The 19,375-nt window shown below is 39.1% G+C and overlaps 1 non-coding gene across 1 annotated transcript; it reads right to left on the reverse strand.

Annotated features, from left to right (window-relative positions):
• Window positions 1–2,831: 2,831 nt before the first annotated feature.
• On the reverse strand, window positions 2,832–2,940 carry LOC148554889 (small nucleolar RNA R71). Its single transcript, XR_015887875.1, has one exon. It is a non-coding gene; the product is annotated as a small nucleolar RNA R71 (small nucleolar RNA).
• Window positions 2,941–19,375: the final 16,435 nt, after the last annotated feature.

Consider the following 19,375-nt stretch of genomic DNA (forward strand, 5'->3'; position numbering starts at 1 on the left):
CATCATTTAGTATATTTTCAAGTTTTACATTGTATTTTCCTTTCAGTATGAGTTTCTAAACCTCCTAAGTTGAGGGGAGGAGCTCTGCTGAGTCCTATGAATTAATAAAAGTATTACTATTTCTTCTTCGATCTGTGTTTGATTATCTCTAAGATGTATACTCACTCTTCAACATGGTGAATAGGATGGTCAGTGACAATCAGCTCTGTTCATCATACTAAGACGAACGTGCCTGACAAACACCCGCGTCTACTTGGGTTCGTGTGAATACGTGACTGGAAAGCACGAACCAACAGCTATGTTTATACATATATCTCAGACGGCTAATCTATGACTTCGTTGGGGACTTCTCAAGACACCAGTTCAGCCGATTTTCAGGGAGATTAGGGTCTCCGTGGTATAGGCTAGAATCCAAAGAAGCAGCATTCTCTGATCCGAAAGATTCGACCTTGTCTGTGGCATTTTGAGTAGGATCGCTAGGAGAATGAACTGCTAGAGCTCTACCCTTCGTCAGATTGGATGACCACGGCCAATGGTGTTCAATTTGTAGCAGAGGAGATCAATGACCACGGCCCATGGCGTTGATCACATACAGCCTGCCATTGAAGAAATCTCTCACAAGCAAAGAAGACAGTACTACCAGAGTTAACTCAGAAAGACAAAGCAACTCCAATCCTCAATTATATTTCCATTACTGATTTTAATCCTAATACAATTCCATATCCAACAACCTTCTGATTTCACCTGACTAAGACCTGCAAGATAACCATAGCTTGCTTCAAACCACAATCCTCGTGGGATCGACCCTGACTCTCTCAGGTATTACTTGGACAACCCAGTGCACTTGCTGGTACAGCTGTACGGAGTGTGGGGATTCGTGTACCAAGTTTTTGGCGCCATTGCCGGGGATTGTTCGAGTTTTGACAAATTGACGGATTGTCTTGCTCTCTAGATCAGGTACTTTATTTCTTGATAATTTTTAATTGATTCTTTTGATTTTAGTTGAGTCTTTTATTTTTATTTTCTTCTTTTCTATTTTTTGAAAAATTTAAGAAAACCTATTCAAAAATATTTTTCTTTTCTTTGTTTAATCTTTGTTCTTTGTTTGAGTCTTACCTGTTTTCTGTTTTTCAATTCCAAAAATTTTAAAACTTCTTCAAAAGCCTTTTTCAAGCAATTTATTTTCAAGAATCCTTAGCTTTCTGTTTGAGTCTTTTATTTATATTCTTGGTTAAATTTTCGAAATTTTGAGTTCTTTTTCTAAAAAAAAAAATTTTCAAAAATATTTTCTTTGGTTAAATCTTATGTCAAGTCTTTAATTTTGGTGTCTTCTTGTTGCTTTTCTTTAAATTTTCGAAAATTTATGTTTGGTTTTCTAAAATTTTTAAGTTTGGTGTTCTTTGTGTGTTTTTGTGTTCTTTAAATTTCTTGAGTCTTGTTCTTGGTGTTCTTGTTAATCTTCAAAGTGTCCTTATGTTTTCTTTTTGTTTTGGTCTTAAAATTTTTAAGTTTGGTGTCTATTTGTGTTTCCCTCCAAAATTTTCGAAAATAAGGTACACTAGATCTAAAAATTTTAAGTCTTGAGTCGTTTACTTGTTTTTCTCTCTCTTCATTAAATTCAAAAATAAAAAATATCTTTTCTATTTTTATTTTAAATCAATTTTCAAAAATTTTAATTAAAAATTCAGATTTTAATTTCAAAATTTTATCTTATCATATCTTAGTCTTCAAGTTTTCAAAAATCATATCTTTTTTCAAAATCAAATTTCAAATCTTATTTTTTTAAATCTTTTTCAAATCTTTTTAATCTTTTATCTTATCTTTTTCTAATTTCAAATTTCAATTTCAAATCTTTTATTATCTTATCTCTTATCTTATTTTGTTTTAAACTCTTTTCTTAATTAATATCCTATCTTCTTTCTCTTCTTTTTCAAAACTTCCTAATTAACTCTTCTCTCTCTTAATTTTTGGAAACTCTTTCTCCTTCTCTATCTTCTATTTTTGAAAAATCACTAACTAATTTTCAATTCTTTTTAAATTATTAACCTTAATTTTCGAAAATAATTAATAAATAAAATAAAAAAATATTTTAATTCTTATTTATTTCTTTTATTTCTAATTCTTCTTCTATTTACTTCTATTTATTCGAACTCCTATCCCCTATTTTCAAAGTATTCTTCTTCTCTCTCATCTTTCATCTTCACTTTTTTATCTTCTTCTTCTTTCTTTACATCTCACTGGAAGCTCTTTTGTCCAAGTAGCACAAAAAGTTTTCTTTTTTTCTTTTTTTCTTGTTTATGACCAGGAAGAGAGATAAAGAATCACTCTTGACTCCTGATCTTGAACCTGAGAAAACTTTAAGGAGGCATTTACAACAAGCTAAAGCACAACACTCCGGAAGAGATCTTTCAGAAAGCTTTGAACAAGAACTGGGAGACATGGCCGAACCTCAAGAGGAAGCAAGAAAGGTTCTTGGTGACTTCACCATACTTACCTCTGACTTTTATGGCAGAAGCATCTCTGTACCTACCATTAGAGCTAACAATTTTGAGCTTAAGCCTCAGTTAGTCTCTCTTCTGCAGCAGAACTGCAAATTCTATGGACTTCCATTGGAAGATCCACATCAATTCTTGGCTGAATTCTTACAGATTTGTGATACTGTAAAGACTAATGGAGTAAATCCTGAAGTCTACAAGCTTATGCTCTTTCCCTTTGCAGTAAGAGATAGAGCTAAGATATGGTTGGATTCCCAACCAAAAGAGAGCTTAGACTCTTGGAAAAAGCTAGTTAATGCCTTTCTGGCTAAATTCTTTCCCCCTCAAAGGATGACCAAAATTAGAGTGAAAGTTTAAACCTTCAGACAAAGAGAAGGTGAATCCCTCTATGAAGCTTGGGAAAGATACAAGCAATTGATCAGGAGATGTCCTCCTGACATGCTCTCAGAATGGTCTATCATAGGCGTGTTCTATGATGGTCTATCTGAGATGTCCAAAATCTCATTGGACAGCTCTACAGATGGATCCCTCCACTTGAAGACAACGCCTGCCGAAGCAAGAGAACTCATTGAGATGGTTGCAAACAACCAATTCTTGTATACTTCTGAAAGAAATTCTGTAAACCATGGAATCTCTCAAAAGAAAGGAGTTCATGAAATTGATACTCTGAATGCCATATTGGCTCATAACAGGATCCTGACCCAACATATCAATATGATCTCCCAGCATCTGACTGGAATGCAAACTGCAACTGGTAGTACTCAAGAAGCTTCTTCTGAAGTAGAAGCTTATGATCCTGATAAACCCACCATAGAGGAGGTGAATTATATCGGAGAACCCTATGGAAACACCTACAATCCTTCATGGAGGAACCATCCTAACCTTTCATGGAAGGATCAACAGAAACCTCAGCAAGGTTTCAATAACAGTCAAGGTGGAAGGAACCAGAATAGGTTCAACAACAAACCACCATTCCCATCTTCTCATGGGAACATGGAAACCTCTAAGTAGAGCCTCTCTGACATAGTTACTCTGGTTTCCAGACTCTCTAAGTCCACTCATAGTTTTATTAAAGAAACAAGGTCCTCCATTAAAAATTTGGAGGTGTAAGTTGGTCAACTGAGCAAGAGGATCCCTGAGATTCCTCCTGAAACTCTTCCCAGTAATACTGAGGTAAATCCGAGAGAAGAGTGCAAGGCCATAACCATGGAGGTAGAGGCCGAATCTGAGAAGATTGGAAAGGCATTAAACGCCAGTGAAGAAGGTTTCACTGGGCGTTCAATGCCCATAATGGCAGCAAGCCTGGCGCTGAACGCCAGTGAAGAAGGTTTCACTGGCCGTTCAACGCCCATCCTGGTAGCAGAGCTGGCATTGAACGCCAGCCAGGGAGCACTGGCTGGGCGTTGAATGCCAGCCAGGGAGCACTAACTGGGCATTCAATGCCCAAACACCTAGGCTTTCTGGCACTGAACGCCCAAACATGCAGCCTTTCTCACGCTGAACGCCAATGAGGAGCCCCTCACTGTGCATTCAACGCCCACACACCTAGAGAAACTGGAATTGAATGCCAGCAAGGACACCCCTGCTGGGAGTTCAACGCCCAAAAGCATAGAGGGACTAGCCTTTAACACTAGTGAGGGTGGACGGCAAGGGCGTTCAACGCCCAAAGAGCTCATAGAGCTGGCGTTAAATGCTAGTCAAAGCACACCCTTTGAGTGCTTAAAGCCCACTCAAGAACCCTCTATCTCAGAACCAAAGGAAACCATAAAGACCATTGAGGTTCATTTGAATGCACTCCTATAGTGTATGAGTTCTGATGACTATTCATCCTCGGATGAGGATGAAGACACTAGGGAAGAGCAAGTTTCTCGGTACCTAAGAGCTTTTATGAAGCTGAATGCCAAGTTACTTGGTACAAAGCCTCTGGAGGAAGAACCTCCACTGCTTACTAAAGAACTCAATGCTTGGGTTCAGCAGAGGCTACCTCAGATGCTTCCAGATCTTGGATGCTTTCTGATTCCTTGCACCATAGGCACCATGACCTTTGACAAGGCTCTGTGTGACCTAGGGTCAAGCATAAACCTCATACCACTCTCTGTAATGGAGAAGCTGGGAATCCTTGAGGTACAAGTTGCAAACATCTCATTAGAGATGGCAGACAAGATAATGAAGAGGCCATATGGCTTAGTGGAGGATGTCTTGGTGAAGGTTGAAAACCACTACATCCCTGAAAACTTCATAGTCTTGGACATTGGAGAGGATGAGGATGACTCTGTCATCCTTGGAAGACCTTTCCTAGCCACTGCCAATGCTATCATTGATGTGGCTAAGGGAGAACTGACTCTACAACTAGGGGAGGATAACATCTTGTTCAAGATGCCTCATCCCAATTCTCCTTCTATAAGAGAGATAACTGTGCAACACCTAGTATTCCAACCCTCTCTTTCTGTGTAGAGCTTTGTAGAGCCCCCAGGCACCAATTCTAAGTTTGGTGTTGGGCAGCCATCAATAAGCTCTAAGAAGAAAGGTACTAAGAAAAAAGTACCTAAAGGCTGGAAGGACAAGAAAGTCCTAACTGAAGACCTCTCACCTGGCATGAGAGTTGTCTTTACTAAGAAACCAGTCTTACCACATACAGTGGGTTGTATCCTGCCTTTAGAGCATGTAGAGCTCATTCATGAGAAGACAGGAAGAAAGTTCACTGTAAGGGGCGAAAATCTAAGCCTATACTCACCTCCGTAAGGAGCTAACCGTCAAGCTAATGATGTTAAAGAAATGCTTGTTGGGAGGTAACCCAACCCTACTTAATTAATTATTTATTTTTATTGTCTTTCATTTTATTTTTCTTTCAGTTGTTTTTCGAGTCATGATCATATGTAGCATTCAGAACAGAGATAAAATTTATAGCAGTGAAAATAGAATACTCTGGATGGAGTGTTATCAAAGTTAAACGCCAACCAGGGAGCTCAGGCTGGGTGTCAGCATTGCTGGCGTTGAACGCCAGCCAGGGAGCAGACCCTGGGCGTTCAAACATCAGTACAGAGAGCAGGTGGTAGCACGAATTCCACACCTTCATACTATTGTACCAGCAAGTGCACTGGGTCATCCAAGTAATACCTGAGTGAGTCAGGGTCGATCCCACAGAGATTGTGGTTTGAAGCAAGCTATGGTTATCTTGCAGGTTTTAGTCAGGCGGAATCAGAAGGTTGTTGGACAATTAATAATAATGTTGTATATGAAATGGGTTGAAGTATGATGATCATGAAACTATGAAAGCAAAAGGGGTAGAAAGTACTGATATGAATTATATGCTGGGAATAGAGTTGAGAGTTGGAGTTGCTTTGTCTTTCTGAATTAACTCTGGTACTACTGCTCTCCCTTCTTGTGAGTGATTTCTTCAATGGTAGGCTGTATGTGATTGACACTGGTTTGGACAACTGCCAATACTCCTCCAGATATGAACCCCAGGTTTAGTGTGGATCCATTCTGATTGAGGGTGAAGCGCGTACAGTCCATTCTCCTTCAAGATCCTACTCAAAACGCCACAGACAAGGTCGGATCTTCTGGATCAGAGAATGCTACTTCTATGGATTCTAGCCTCTACCACAGAGACCCTAATCTCCCCAGAAATTGGCTGAACTAATGTCTCGAGAAGTCCCCAACGAAATTGTGGATTAGCCATCTGAGAGATGTATATTCAAGATGTTGGTCATCCTTGTTTGGTGAAAAACGCATTCTGACCCAAGTAGACGCGGGTGTTTGTCAGGCACGTTCATCTTAATATGATGAACAGAGCTAATTGGTTAGATCATCCTATTCACCACAATGAAGTACGAATATACATCTTAGAATTAATCAAACACGGTTCGAAGAGAAACAGTAGTACTTTTATTTATTCATAGGACTCAACAGGGCTCCTCCCCTCAACCTAGGAGGTTTAGAAACTCATACTGAGGTAGAATACAATGATAAAACAAAAATAGGGCTGAATAATGGTAAAGATGTCCGTGATCTATGTAAAATATACTTTAAATACTAAACAGATGACTAGTAAGGGTAAAACAGTATATTTAGTGCTAAAATACACTTCTGGGGCCCACTTGGTGAGTATTTGGGATGAGTTTTGATGAGATCCACGTGCTATGAGGTCTCTTGGGCATGGAACGCCAGCTAGGGGGTCCTCTTTGGGCGTTTGTACATTGGTCTCTGCTCTTTGGGCGTTGGACGCCTGGAAGGGGGCAGGAAGCTGGCGTTGGACACCAGTTTTGGGCCTTCTAATCCGAAGAAAAGTATAAACTATTATATATTGCTGGAAAGCTCTAAAAGTCAGATTTTCATAACCGTTGAGAACGCTCCATTTGGACTTCTGTAGCTCCAGAAAAGCTCTTCCAAATGCAGGTAGGTCAGATCTAGACAGCATCTGCAGTGCTTTCTCTGTCTCTGAATCAGACTTCTGCTCCAGCTCCTCAATTTCAGTCAGAAAATACCTGAAATTGTCCAAAAACACAAAAACTCATAGTAGAATCCAAAAATGTGAATTTAATACTAAAACCTATAAAAACTTAATAAAAACTAAACAAAAACTACTAAAAACTATATGAAAGTGATGCCAAAAAGCGTATAAAATATCCGCTCATCACAACACCAAACTTAAACCGTTGCGTGTCCCCAAGCAACTAAAAACACAGTAGGATAGAAAAGAAAATTAAGATACAATAAATTTCTAAGTTTCAAATGAAGCTTAGTTACAATCAGATGAGCGGGACTTAGTAGCTTTTTGCTTCTGAATAGTTATGGCATCTCACTATCCATTGAAACTCAGAGATGTTGGCATCCTTAGGAACTTAGAATCCAGATGATATTATTGACTCTCCTAGTTAAGCTTATTTTGATTCTTGAACACAGATTTCTGAGTCTTGGCCGTGACCCTAAGCACCTTGTTTTCTAGTATTACCACCGGATACAATAATGCCACAGACACTTTAACTGGGTGAACCTTTTCAGATTGTGACTCAGTTTTGCTAGAGTCCCCAGATAGAGGTGTCCAGAGTTCTTAAGCACACTCTTTTTGGTTTGGACCACGACTTTAACCGCTCAGTCTCAAGCTTTTCACTTGACACCTTCATGCCACAAGCACATGGTTAGGAACAGCTTGGTTAAGCCGCTTAGGCCAGGATTCTATTCCTTTGGGCCCTCCTAACCACTGATGCTCAAAGCCTTGGGCCCTTTTACCCTTGCCTTTTGGTTTAAAGGGTTATTGGCTTTTTCAATCTGCCCTATTTTTCCTGCATTTTTGGGCAATAATGGATTTTTCTGCTTTTTAGTTTTTTCTTTTTATTTTTTTGCCATTTCTTCTTTCTTGCATGCATATATATATTTTTTTCATTTACATCTTACTTTTTCTTTTTCTTTTTGCTATTTTTTCTTGCTTCAAGAATCAATTTTTAGATTTTTCAGATTATCAATAATACTTTTCCTTTTTCCTTATTCTTTCAAGAGCCAACATTCTAAAGTTACAACTTCAAATATGCACTGTTTAATCATACATTCAGAAAGAAAAAGCAAATGACACCACATCAAACTAATTAAACTAATCTTATTTTAAACTTGAAATTCATACATCTCTCAGTTCTTTTCAAATAATTTTTTTTATTTAAGCAGGGTGAGAGATATATGGAACATTTTACAACTTAAAGACATCAATGCAGATGATCATGCAACTAGAACAAGAGAGCAGATAATAAAACAGATAGAAAATAGAAAAATAACAGAGAAGGAGATAAAGAAAATGAATCTATCTTGATGATGGTGGCCAGTGCTCCTCCTTGAGGATCCCATGTAGTGCTTGATCTCTTCTGTGTCACTCCTTTGTCTTTGTTAAGGCTGCTGATGACAAGTCATCCTAGCCTATTTTAGCTAGTCTTTTTCTCTTGTTTTCATTAGAATTATGCACTTTCTTGAGCCACAAGCAAGCTAATTGAGTAGATTTTCATGTTTCCCTTGATTGAACCAACCATATATGAATTCATGCCATTTCATGAGGTTTTATGCTATATTTGTTGCATATTATGAAAGAATGAATATCTCATGATTTTGAGCATAGCTTTGATGAGTTTGGTTGATTAATGATAGGTGAAGAAATCTTGGAGAAAGGTTGAAGCAAGAAGGAATGGCTAGGAGTGAAGAGAGGACAATGGAATAAGTGAAATTGAACCAGGAAGCAAAAAGCTGGACCTAAAGTTAGCATCAAACTTTTGCACAAACTTTTGGTTGAAAAGTTAGCCCCAACGTTAGCCCCCTAACTTGGAGGCTAACATTGGAACTTGAAAATTCTCCCCTGGGCTTCAAAAGTTTGCGCCAACGTTAGCCCCCTAACTTTGAGGCTAACGTTGGCACATGAATTTCTCCCCTGGGCACCAAAAGTTTGCGCCAACGTTAACCCCCTAACTTTGAGGCTAACGTTGGCACATGAATTTCTCCCCTGGGCACCAAAAGTTTGCGCCAACGTTAGCCCCCTAACTTGGAGGCTAACGTTGGCACATGAATTACAAGGGAGAGGAGCAAAAGTTTGCGCCAACGTTAGACCCCTAACTTGGAGGCTAACGTTGGCGCCACTAGCACACAAGGCAAGGCCAACGTTAGGGTCAAAGTTAGACCCCTAACGTTGGCACCAACGTTCATATCAGTAAGTTTTGTGGGCTGCTATGAAAAGTTGGAGCCAAAGTTAGACCCCTAACTTTAGCTCCAACTTTTGGTCCAACTTTTGCTAACCTCAAAACCGGTTCAATTGGTTCACTTTGGTTCTTCTCCAAACTTCAAGAGCAATCAACCAAGGCCTCTTTCAACCTAATTCCACCAAGAGCAAAGGCCCAACTCAAGGCTTGAAGATCATTTGAAGAAAGTGTATAAATAGGATAGAATTCAAGTTCTTCGGAGAGCTTTTCTTTTGGAATTTTCATAATAGTTTTCGGAGAGCTTTTGTTATTGAGTGAACTTTAATTTCTTTGTTTTGATTGCTTTCAATTTCATTTACACTTGTCTTGGATCTTGGATTGGAGAATTGAAGAAATTCTGTTTCAATCTCAATCTTGGATCTCTCTGTTTCTTTACTGTTAATTGAATTTCATTTCCGGTTAATTGCTCTTCATCTATTCTCTTTGCAATTTACAATTCCCTTGCAATTGTTCTTATTGGATCTAGGAAGGCATTGAGATCTAGACTTAGTTTTCTAGTCTCTGGGTCCTGAGATCCAAATCTCCAATTTACATTCTGTTTCTTCCTTTCCATGTTCATTTACTTTTCTGCTATAAGATCCGATCCAATCCCAATCCCCTTTTACTCTTCTGTTTGATGCAATTTAACTTTTCCTTGTTTAATTACTGCAAATCCACGTCCCAATCCCCTTTACATTTCAAGCAATTTACATTCCTTGCACTTTAAGTTTCCGCAATTTACATTTCTTGCACTCTAAGTTTCTGCCATTTAATTTCTTGTTCTTTACATTTCAGCAATTTATTTTTTATTCTCTTTACTTCAATGCAATTTAATTTCTGCAAATCACAAATCTCTCAACCAAATCTTGATTCGCTTGACTAAATCAACCACTAAACTAAAATTGCTCAATCCTTCAATCCCTGTGGGATCGACCTCACTCCCGTGAGTTTTTATTACTTGATACGACCCGGTATACTTGCCGGTTAGATTTGTGTGTTTTGGGGGAGATTCATTTTTCCTACAAAATAACTCATCAAGTTTTTGGCGCCGTTGTCGTGGATTGATTAGATTGACAATGATTAAGTGAGGTGGTGATCTAGATCAAGCATTTTTTTTTAATTTTGACTAACCCACTAACTGTTTGAAGTTTTGTCTCAACCGGCTACACTCAATTTTCAAGAGAATCACTGTGTTTTCTATTGATGTATTCATATGTCACAGGAAAGAAGAGCAGCCAGAGGGAAGGATATCATTGAGGATGGAGTTTCTGAGAAAGAAGAACATCACAACATGAAGCCGCGACTTATTGCACTAATAGAGAACAATTGTTCTTATGGTGGAAATCCATTGGAAGATCCTGAACAGCATCTATCTATTTTTCTGAGGATCTGTGATGTTGTCAATCATGATGTCTATAAGCTCTTGCTATTCCCTTTCTCACTAAAGGATGAGGCAGCACAATGGCTTAAAACTCTTCCCCAAGGAAGTATCACTAGTTGGGATAGTCTGGTTGCCAAATTTCTAGCCAAATTCTCTACATCCCGACAAAACATCAAGATGAAAGAGGGAACACATCCATTCATGCAAGGAGAGGAAGAACCATTGCTCAAAGCATGGGAAAGATACAAGAAAGCAAATGACAAAGTGGCTTTCCAAGCATTTTATGAAAGATTAACCCCAGAAATGAGAAGAGCAGTAGATCACTCCTCAAATGATTTACTCAAAGCAACAGCAACTAGTCAAGGAACTGCAAGGTTTAACGACAAGAGAACCAACAACCAACACTCATTTGAGACACCACAGAATGCAACTTTGGAGGAAGATACAATGAATTTTGAAGGAGTGAAGGCAGTCATGAATCAAAGCAAACAGCTACATCAGCAAACTCAGCAACAATTGGAGTCAATGGCCAGACAAATTGATTTTCTCCACTCCACCACAGTGAATGAACAATTTCCACCATGGAAGCCACACTCTTATTTCAGAATGAGAGAACCTCAACATCAGGAACCAAGGAACTTCAACTCTAACAACCAACTCACTAACCAAAATGCCTACCACCCACCACCCACATCTCACAACCCACCACAAGCACCACCTGAACCTCAAAGACTCACCAACTTGGAGACCTTGATAGAAAAAATGATGAAACACCAAGAAATAACAAACAAAAACCATGAAGCCTCATTGAAGATCCTGGAGAGGCAGATTGGGCAGCTCTCCAAGCAAATTTCTATTGAGAGACCTTCAAGCTCACTGCCCAGTGACACAATCCCAAATTTGCAACAACATCACCACACAATCTCACAGAATTCTCAAAGGATCTCCAATCTAGAAAGTGGAGTAGAGAGAATGATGACACATCTAAAGAGGATGAACAAACACTATGAGGACCTACTCGGGGGAATTGGGAAGCAAATAGAACAATTAGCCAAAAACCTCACAGAAACAAGTAAGAAGGAAGCAAAGCCTCACTTAGATGGACAATGGGACAAGGAGAAGAAAGCTCAGAATCTGAAATAAGCAAGCACAGAGGATGTCAAGCTAGTGACAATAAAAGAGCGCTTGTTTCAGGATAGTGAATCTGGTTTCAGGATCTTTTCCTTGAAGTTATATGTGTTCATAGGGTGATACTCTTGTAATCACATACGGTCCCTTCCAGCGGGATTTGAGTTTCCTAGGGAATAATCTGAGCCTTGAGTTAAAAAGCAGGACTTTTTGTCCTAGTTCAAAGACTCTGGAAGCTAGCTTTCTGTCATGCCAACCTTTTGCCTTTTCCTTATAGATCTTTGCATTTTCAAATGCTTCTAAGCGGAATTCTTCCAACTCATTTAGTTGGAGCAGTCGTTTTTCCCCTGCTGCTTTAGCATCAAGGTTGAGGAATCTAGTAGCCCAATAGGCTTTGTATTCTAGTTCCACTGGCAAATGACAAGACTTTTCATATACTAACTGATATGGTGAAGTTCCAATGGGGGTTTTAAAAGCTATTCTGTATGCCCACAGAGCATCATCAAGCTTTCTAGCCCAATCCTTTTTAGAGGCACTTACTATCCTCTCTAGAATTCACTTTAGTTCTCTATTTGAGACTTCAGTTTGCCCATTCGTTTGGAGATGATACGGTGTTGCTACTTTATGGTGAACTCCGTATCGACTTAAGACAAAATCCAGCTGTCTGTTGCATAAATGAGTTCCTCCATTGCTGATTAGTGTCCTAGGGACACCAAATCTGCTGAAAATATTCTTCTAGAAGAACTTCATTACTACTTTTGTGTCATTAGTGGGTGTTGCTATTACTTTAACCCATTTAGACATGTAATCTACTGCCACATGGATGTAGATGTTTGAGTATGAAGGCGGGAATGGTCCCATGAAATCTATGCCCCATACATCAGACAACTCAATCTCTAAGATTCCTTACTGAGGCATGATGTGACCATGAGGAAGATTGCCAGCCCTCTGGTAACTATCACAGTTACGGACGAACTCTCTAGAATCCTTAAAGATAGTAGGCCAGTAAAAGCCACTTTGGAGTACCTTAGTGGCTGTCCGCTCACCTCCAAAGTGTCCTCCATAGTCAGAGTCATGGCAATGCCATAGGATTGTCTGTGTCTCTTCTTCAGACACACAGCGTCAGATTATTCCATCCGAGCATCTCTTAAAGAGATATGGCTCATCCCATAGGTAATATTTTGTATCATGCATGAGTTTTCGGGCTTACTGCCTAGTAAACTCCTTGGGAATGAACCGTATAGCCTTGTAATTCGCAATGTCTGCAAACCAAGATACTGTTCGGATGGCGTAGAGATGCTCATCTGGAAAGGATTCGGATATATCAGTGAAGGAAGAAGAAGTCCCTGCTACTGGCTCAATTCAGGACAAGTGATCAGCCACCTGATTTTCTGTCCCTTTTCTGTCTCTAATTTCTTTATCAAACTCTTACAGGAGTAATACCCATCTTATAAGTCTGGGTTTGGAATCCTGCTTAGTGAGTAGATATTTTAGAGCATCATGGTCAGTATAAATAATGACCTTAGATCCTACTAGGTAGGATCTGAACTTGTCAATGGCATAAACCACTGCAAGTAGCTCCTTTTCTATAGTAGTGTAATTTTTCTGTGCATAATTTAATACGTGAGTAGCATAATAAATGATATGCAGAAGCTTGTCATGTCTCTGACCTAGGACTGCACCTATTGCAGGATCACTTGCATCACACATTAGCTTAAATGGCAAGTCCCAGTTGGGTGCAGAGATAATAGGAGCAGTGACAAGCTTGGTTTTCAGAGATTCAAAGTCATGCAGAAATTCTTGGTCAAAGACGAATGGAACATCAGTGGCGAAGAGATTACACAGGGGTTTGGTGATTTTAGAAAAATCTTTTATGAACCGCCTGTAAAATCCTGCATGTCCTAGGAAGCTTCTGATTGCCTTGACACTAGTAGGTGGAGGCAAGCGTTCAATCACTTCCACCTTAGCTTGATCCACTTTTATCCCCTTATTTGAGATCCTATGCCCAAGAACAATGCCTTTAGTTACCATGAAGTGGCATTTCTCCCAGTTTAGAACTAGGTTTATTTCTTGGCATCTTTTTAGGACCAGAGTCAGATGATTAAGAAAGTAGTCAAATGAGTCTCCATAGACAGAGAAGTCATCCATGAATACTTCAAAGAATTTCTCTACCATATCAGAGAAGATGGATAGCATGCATCTCTGAAAGGTGGCAGGCGCATTGCACAGGCCAAATGGTATTCGCCTATAGGCAAACACGCCAGATGGACATGTGAATGCTGTCTTCTCTTGATCCTGTGGATCCAATGCTATTTGATTATACCCAGAGTATCCATCCAAGAAACAATAAAAAGCATGACCTGCTAGTCTTTCTAGCATTTGGTTAATGAAGGGTAAAGGAAAGTGATATTTCCTGGTAGCATCATTGAGTCTTCTGTAATCAATGCACATACGCCACTCTGTAACTGTCCTTTTTGGGATCAGCTCATTTTTTTCATTGTGAACCACTGTCATTCCTCCCTTCTTAGGAACAACCTGGACAGGGCTCACCCAGGGGCTATTAGAAATGGGATAGATAATCCCAGCCTCATAGAGCTTGGTGACCTCCTTCTGCACTGCTTCCTTCATAGCTGGATTCAATCGCCTCTGTGGTTGTACCACTGGTTTGGCATTATCGTCCAGCAGGATTTTATGCATGCATCAGGCTGGGCTGATGCCCTTAAGGTCACTTATAGTCCACCCAAGGGAGGTCCTATGTGTTTTAAGCACTTGAATTAGTGCTTCTTCTTCCTGTGGCTCTAGTGCAGAGCTTATGATCACATGATAGGTCTCTCCTTCTTCTAGAAATGCATATTTCAGGGAGGAAGATAATGGCTTAAGCTCAAACTTATGAGACTTTTCCTTTTCCTCAGAGGTTTCCAAAGGTTCCTTTGAATCAGGCTGAGTATCATCAAGGATATCGTCTAGCCCTTCCTTGAGGCTTTTGGCCATGTTGACCTCTTCCACCAGGAAATCAATGAGGTCAATGGCCATACATTCCTCAGGAATGTCTGGGTGCTGCATAGCTTTGACAGCATTCAGGATGAACTTTTCTTCATTGACTCTTAGGGTTATTTTCCCTTTTTCAACATCAATGAGGGTCCATCCTATAACTAGGAAAGGTCTTCCTAGGATAAGGGATGCACTCTTGTGCCCCTCCATGTCCAATACCACAAAGTCAGTGGAAAAGGCAAAGGGTCCAACCCTGACAATCATGTCTTCAACTACTCCTGATGGTATCTTAATAGAACCATCAGCAAGTTGAAGGCACATGCGGGTTGGTTTGACTTCATTAGTCAAACTGAGCTTCTTTATTAGTAAAGCATGTATTAGGTTGATGCTTGCTCCAAGGTCACATAGAGCTGTCCTTGTACAAGCATCACCTAGAGTGCATGGTATCATAAAGCTTCCAGGGTCTTTAAGCTTCTTTGGTAAGCTGTTTTGAATGACTGTACTGCATTCTTCAGTGAGGAGGACTGTTTGTGTCTCTCTCTAATCCTTCTTATGAATTAGAATGTCTTTCATGAACTTTGCATAAGAAGGTATCTGTTTAAGAGCTTCTGCAAAAGGGATCGTTATCTCTAGTATTCTGAGATACTCCGCAAAGCAGGCAAACTATTTATCCCTTTCCTCTTGACAGAATTTCTGAGAAAATGGCATCTTAGCCTTGTATTCATCAACCTTGGTTGATGAAGGCCGAATTCCATGTGAGTTGGAAAGGGGGTTACTACCTTGTGTTAGTAGGGTTGTTGTCATTGGGTGACTGACTTCCCTTGCTTGGGCGTTCACAACGCCCAAGCTGCTGCCCCCTTGGGAGTTTGAACGCCCAGTCTCTGCCCATTCCTAGAGTTCAACGCCAAGAGAGATACCTCTCTGGGTGTTTGAACGCCCAGTCCCTGCCCATTCCTGGCGTTCAACGCCAAGAGGGATACCTTTTTGGGCGTTTGAACGCCCAATCTCTGCCCTTTCCTAGCGTTCAACTCCAGGAGTGGTGCTTTTCTGGGCGTTTGAATGCCCAGAACCATCTTGTGCAGAGATTTGGTTATCCTCTATGGGCTTTTCGTTCTTATTGGGTTGAGGTTGGGAGCTTAAGGTTTCCCCACTCCTTAGTCGAATGGCCTGGCATTCATGTGTTATCTGCTTAGATAACTGCTGCCTTGTTTGATTCAACTGGGCTTCTACATTTTTGTTAGAAGCCTGAGTTTCTCGCAGAGCCACTTGTAATTCCAGCATTTGCTGGGCTAGGGCTTGCAGCTGTTGAGTCAATGGGCCATCCTGCTCTGGAAGGTTAGGTTCAGCAACTACTACCTTAACCTCTCCTTTTATAGAGGCCTCAAGAGATTAGTACAGATGCTGATTAATGGCAACTGTCTCAATAAGCTCTTGGACTTCTTGAATGGTCTTTCTCATGTGTATGGAGCCACCTGCAGAGTGGTCCAAAGACATTCTAGCCATGTCTGAAATCCCATAGTAGAAGATGTCTAATTGTACCCATTCTGAAAATATTTCAATAGGATATTTTCTTAGCATCCTCCTATACCTCTCCCAGGCATCATAAAGAGATTCACCATCTCCTTTTTTGAAGCCTTGGATGTCCAGTCTCAGCTAGTTCATCTTTCTTGGGGAAAAGTATTAGTTTAAAAACTTGTCCACTAACTGTTTCTAAGTTTTTTAACTAGCTTTAGGTTGGTTATCCAACTACCTTTTTGCTTGGTCATTTACAGCAAAAGGAAAAAACAGTAACCTCTAGACATCTTGGTCTACTCTCTCACTGCGTACTATGTCAATAATCTTTAAGAAGTTTGCCAGGAATTATGTAGGAATAATCTTTAAGAAGTTTGCCAGGAATTATGTAGGTTCTTCCTGAGGAAGCCCAGAATACTGGCAGTTCTGCTGTACTAGAGTAATGAGTTGAGGGTTCACTTTAAAGCTACTAGCTCTGATGTGAGGTATGCTGATACTTCTTTCATAGAAGTCAGGAGAGGGATTTGTATAAGATCCCAGAGTTCTCCTGAACTCTTCATTCCCACTTGGGTTCATAATGACGAAAGGTAGAAGGAAATGAAGAAGAAATAGGGATAGGAGAGATGAATAAGAATTAAAATAAATATTTTTTTCTTTTTTTGTTGTTTTTATTTTATTTATTTATTTAAACCGAAATTAAAATTAATTAATTAAAAAGAGTTTAAAATTTAATTATTAAATTTCAAAAATAGAAGAGAGAGAAGAGGAAAATAATTTTCGAAAGATAAGAAAAAGAAGAATTAGTTAGGAAGTTTTGAAAGAGAAGAGAGAATATATGTAACTAATTAAAAGAGATTTAAAAATAAGATAAGAAGATTAAAGAAGATTTGAAATTAAAATTTGAATTTTGAATTTGAAATTTGAAATTTGAAATTTTGAATTTTGAAAAAGTCAACAAGATAAGATTTGAAATTTGATTTTGAAAAAGATTTGATTTTAAAATTTGAAATTTGAATTTTTAAAAATTGAATTTTGAAAATTGAAATTTGAATTTTAAATTTTGAAGTTTGAAATTTGAATTTTTAAATTTTGAATTTTGAAATAAGATAAGATAAAATTTTGAAAAAGATATGACTTTTGAAAAAGATATGATTTTTGAAATTTAAAGCTAAGATAAGATAACAATTTTAAAAATTAAAATCTGAATTTTTAAAGGAAGTTTTGAAAATTATAATTAAAATAAAGATAGAAAAGATATTTTTTATTTTTGAATTTTTTGATGAAAGAAAAAAACAAGTAAAAGTCACAAGACTTAAAATTTTTAGATCTAGCACCCCTTTATTTTCGAAAATTTGGAGAGAAACACAAGGGGACACCAAACTTAAAAATTTTAAGATCAAAACACAAACAAGACTCAAGAACACTTTGAAGATTCACAAGAACAATAAGAGCAAGACTCAAAGACTCAAAGAACACAAGAACATAAAAATAACACCGAACTTAATTTTTGGAAAACTAACAAGAAATTTTCGAAAAACAAAAAGAAAAACACAAGAAAATACCAAACTTAATGTCTTTAGCTGGACTTCACTGTACTTAACTTAGTAACAGTGTTGAGCCTCCTAGCTCTATATCTCCTTCAAGGTAATGTTTGATCCTCTGTCCATTGACAGTGACTCTGGTTTCAGGATCTTTTCCTTGAAGTTCTATGTGTCCGTAGGGTGATATTCTTGTAATCACATACGGTCCCTTCTAGCGGGATTTGAGTTTCCTAAGAAATAATCTGAGTCTTGAGTTGAAGAGCAAGACTTTCTGTCTTAGTTCAAAGACTCTGGAAGCTAGCTTCCTGTCATGCCACCTTTTTGCCTTTTCTTTATAGATCTTTGCATTTTTAAATGCTTCTAAGTGGAATTCTTCCAACTCATTTAGTTGGAGCAGCAATTTTCCCCTGCTGCTTTAGCATCAAGATTGAGGAATCTAGTAGCCCAATAGGCTTTGTGTTTTAGTTCCACTGACAAATGACAGGACTTCCCATATACTAACTGATATGGTGAAGTTCTAATGGGGATTTTGAAAGCTGCTCTGTATGCCCACAGAGCATCATCAAGCTTTCTAGCCCAATCCTTTCTAGAGGCACTTACTGTCCTCTCTAGGATTCACCTTAGTTCTCTATTTGAGACTTCAGTTTGCCCATTCATTTGGGGATGGTACAGTGTTGCAACTTTAGGGCGAACTCTGTATCGACTTAAGATAGAATCCAGCTGTTTGTTGCAGAAATGAGTTCCTCCATCGCTGATTAGTATCCTAGGGACACCAAATCTGCTGAAAATATTATTCTGGAAGAACTTCATTATTGCTTTTGTGTCATTAGTAGGTGTTGCTATTGCTTCAACCTATTTAGACACGTAATCTACTGCCACATGGATGTAGATGTTTGAGTATGAGGGCGGGAATGGTCCCATGAAATCTATGCCCCATACATCAAACAACTCAATCTCTAAGATTCCTTACTGAGGCATGATGTGACCATGAGGAAGATTGCCAGCCCTCTGGCAACTATCACAGTTATGGACAAACTCTCTAGAATCCTTAAAGAGAGTAGGACAGTAAAAGCCACTTTAGAGTACCTTTGTGGCTGTCCGCTCACCTCCAAAGTGTCCTCCATAGTCAGAGCCATGGCAATGCCATATGATTCTCTGTGTCTCTTCTTCAGACATACAGCGTCAGATTATTCCATCCCATCATCTCTTAAAGAGATATGGCTCATCCCATAGGTAATATTTTGCATCATGCATGAGTTTTCGGGCATGCTGCCTAGTAAACTCCTCGGGAACGAACCGTATATCCTTGTAATTCGCAATGTATGCAAACCAAGGTATTGTCCGGATGGCGTAGAGCTGCTCATTTGGAAAAGATTCGGATATGTCAGTGGAGGGAGAAGAAGTCCCTGCTACTAGCTCAATCTGCGACAAGTGATCAGCCACCTGATTTTCTGTCCCTTTTCTGTCTCTAATTTCTATATCAAACTCTTGCAGGAGTAATACCCATCTTATAAGTCTGGGCTTGGAATCCTACTTAGTGAGTAGATACTTTAGAGTAGCATGGTCAGTATAAATAATGACCTTATATCCTTCTAGGTAGGATCTGAACTTGTC

The sequence above is a fragment of the Arachis ipaensis genome, chromosome B6 (genome assembly GCF_059453495.1).
Source record: "Arachis ipaensis isolate K30076 ecotype BB chromosome B6, ASM5945349v1, whole genome shotgun sequence".
NCBI lineage: Eukaryota > Viridiplantae > Streptophyta > Magnoliopsida > Fabales > Fabaceae > Arachis > Arachis ipaensis.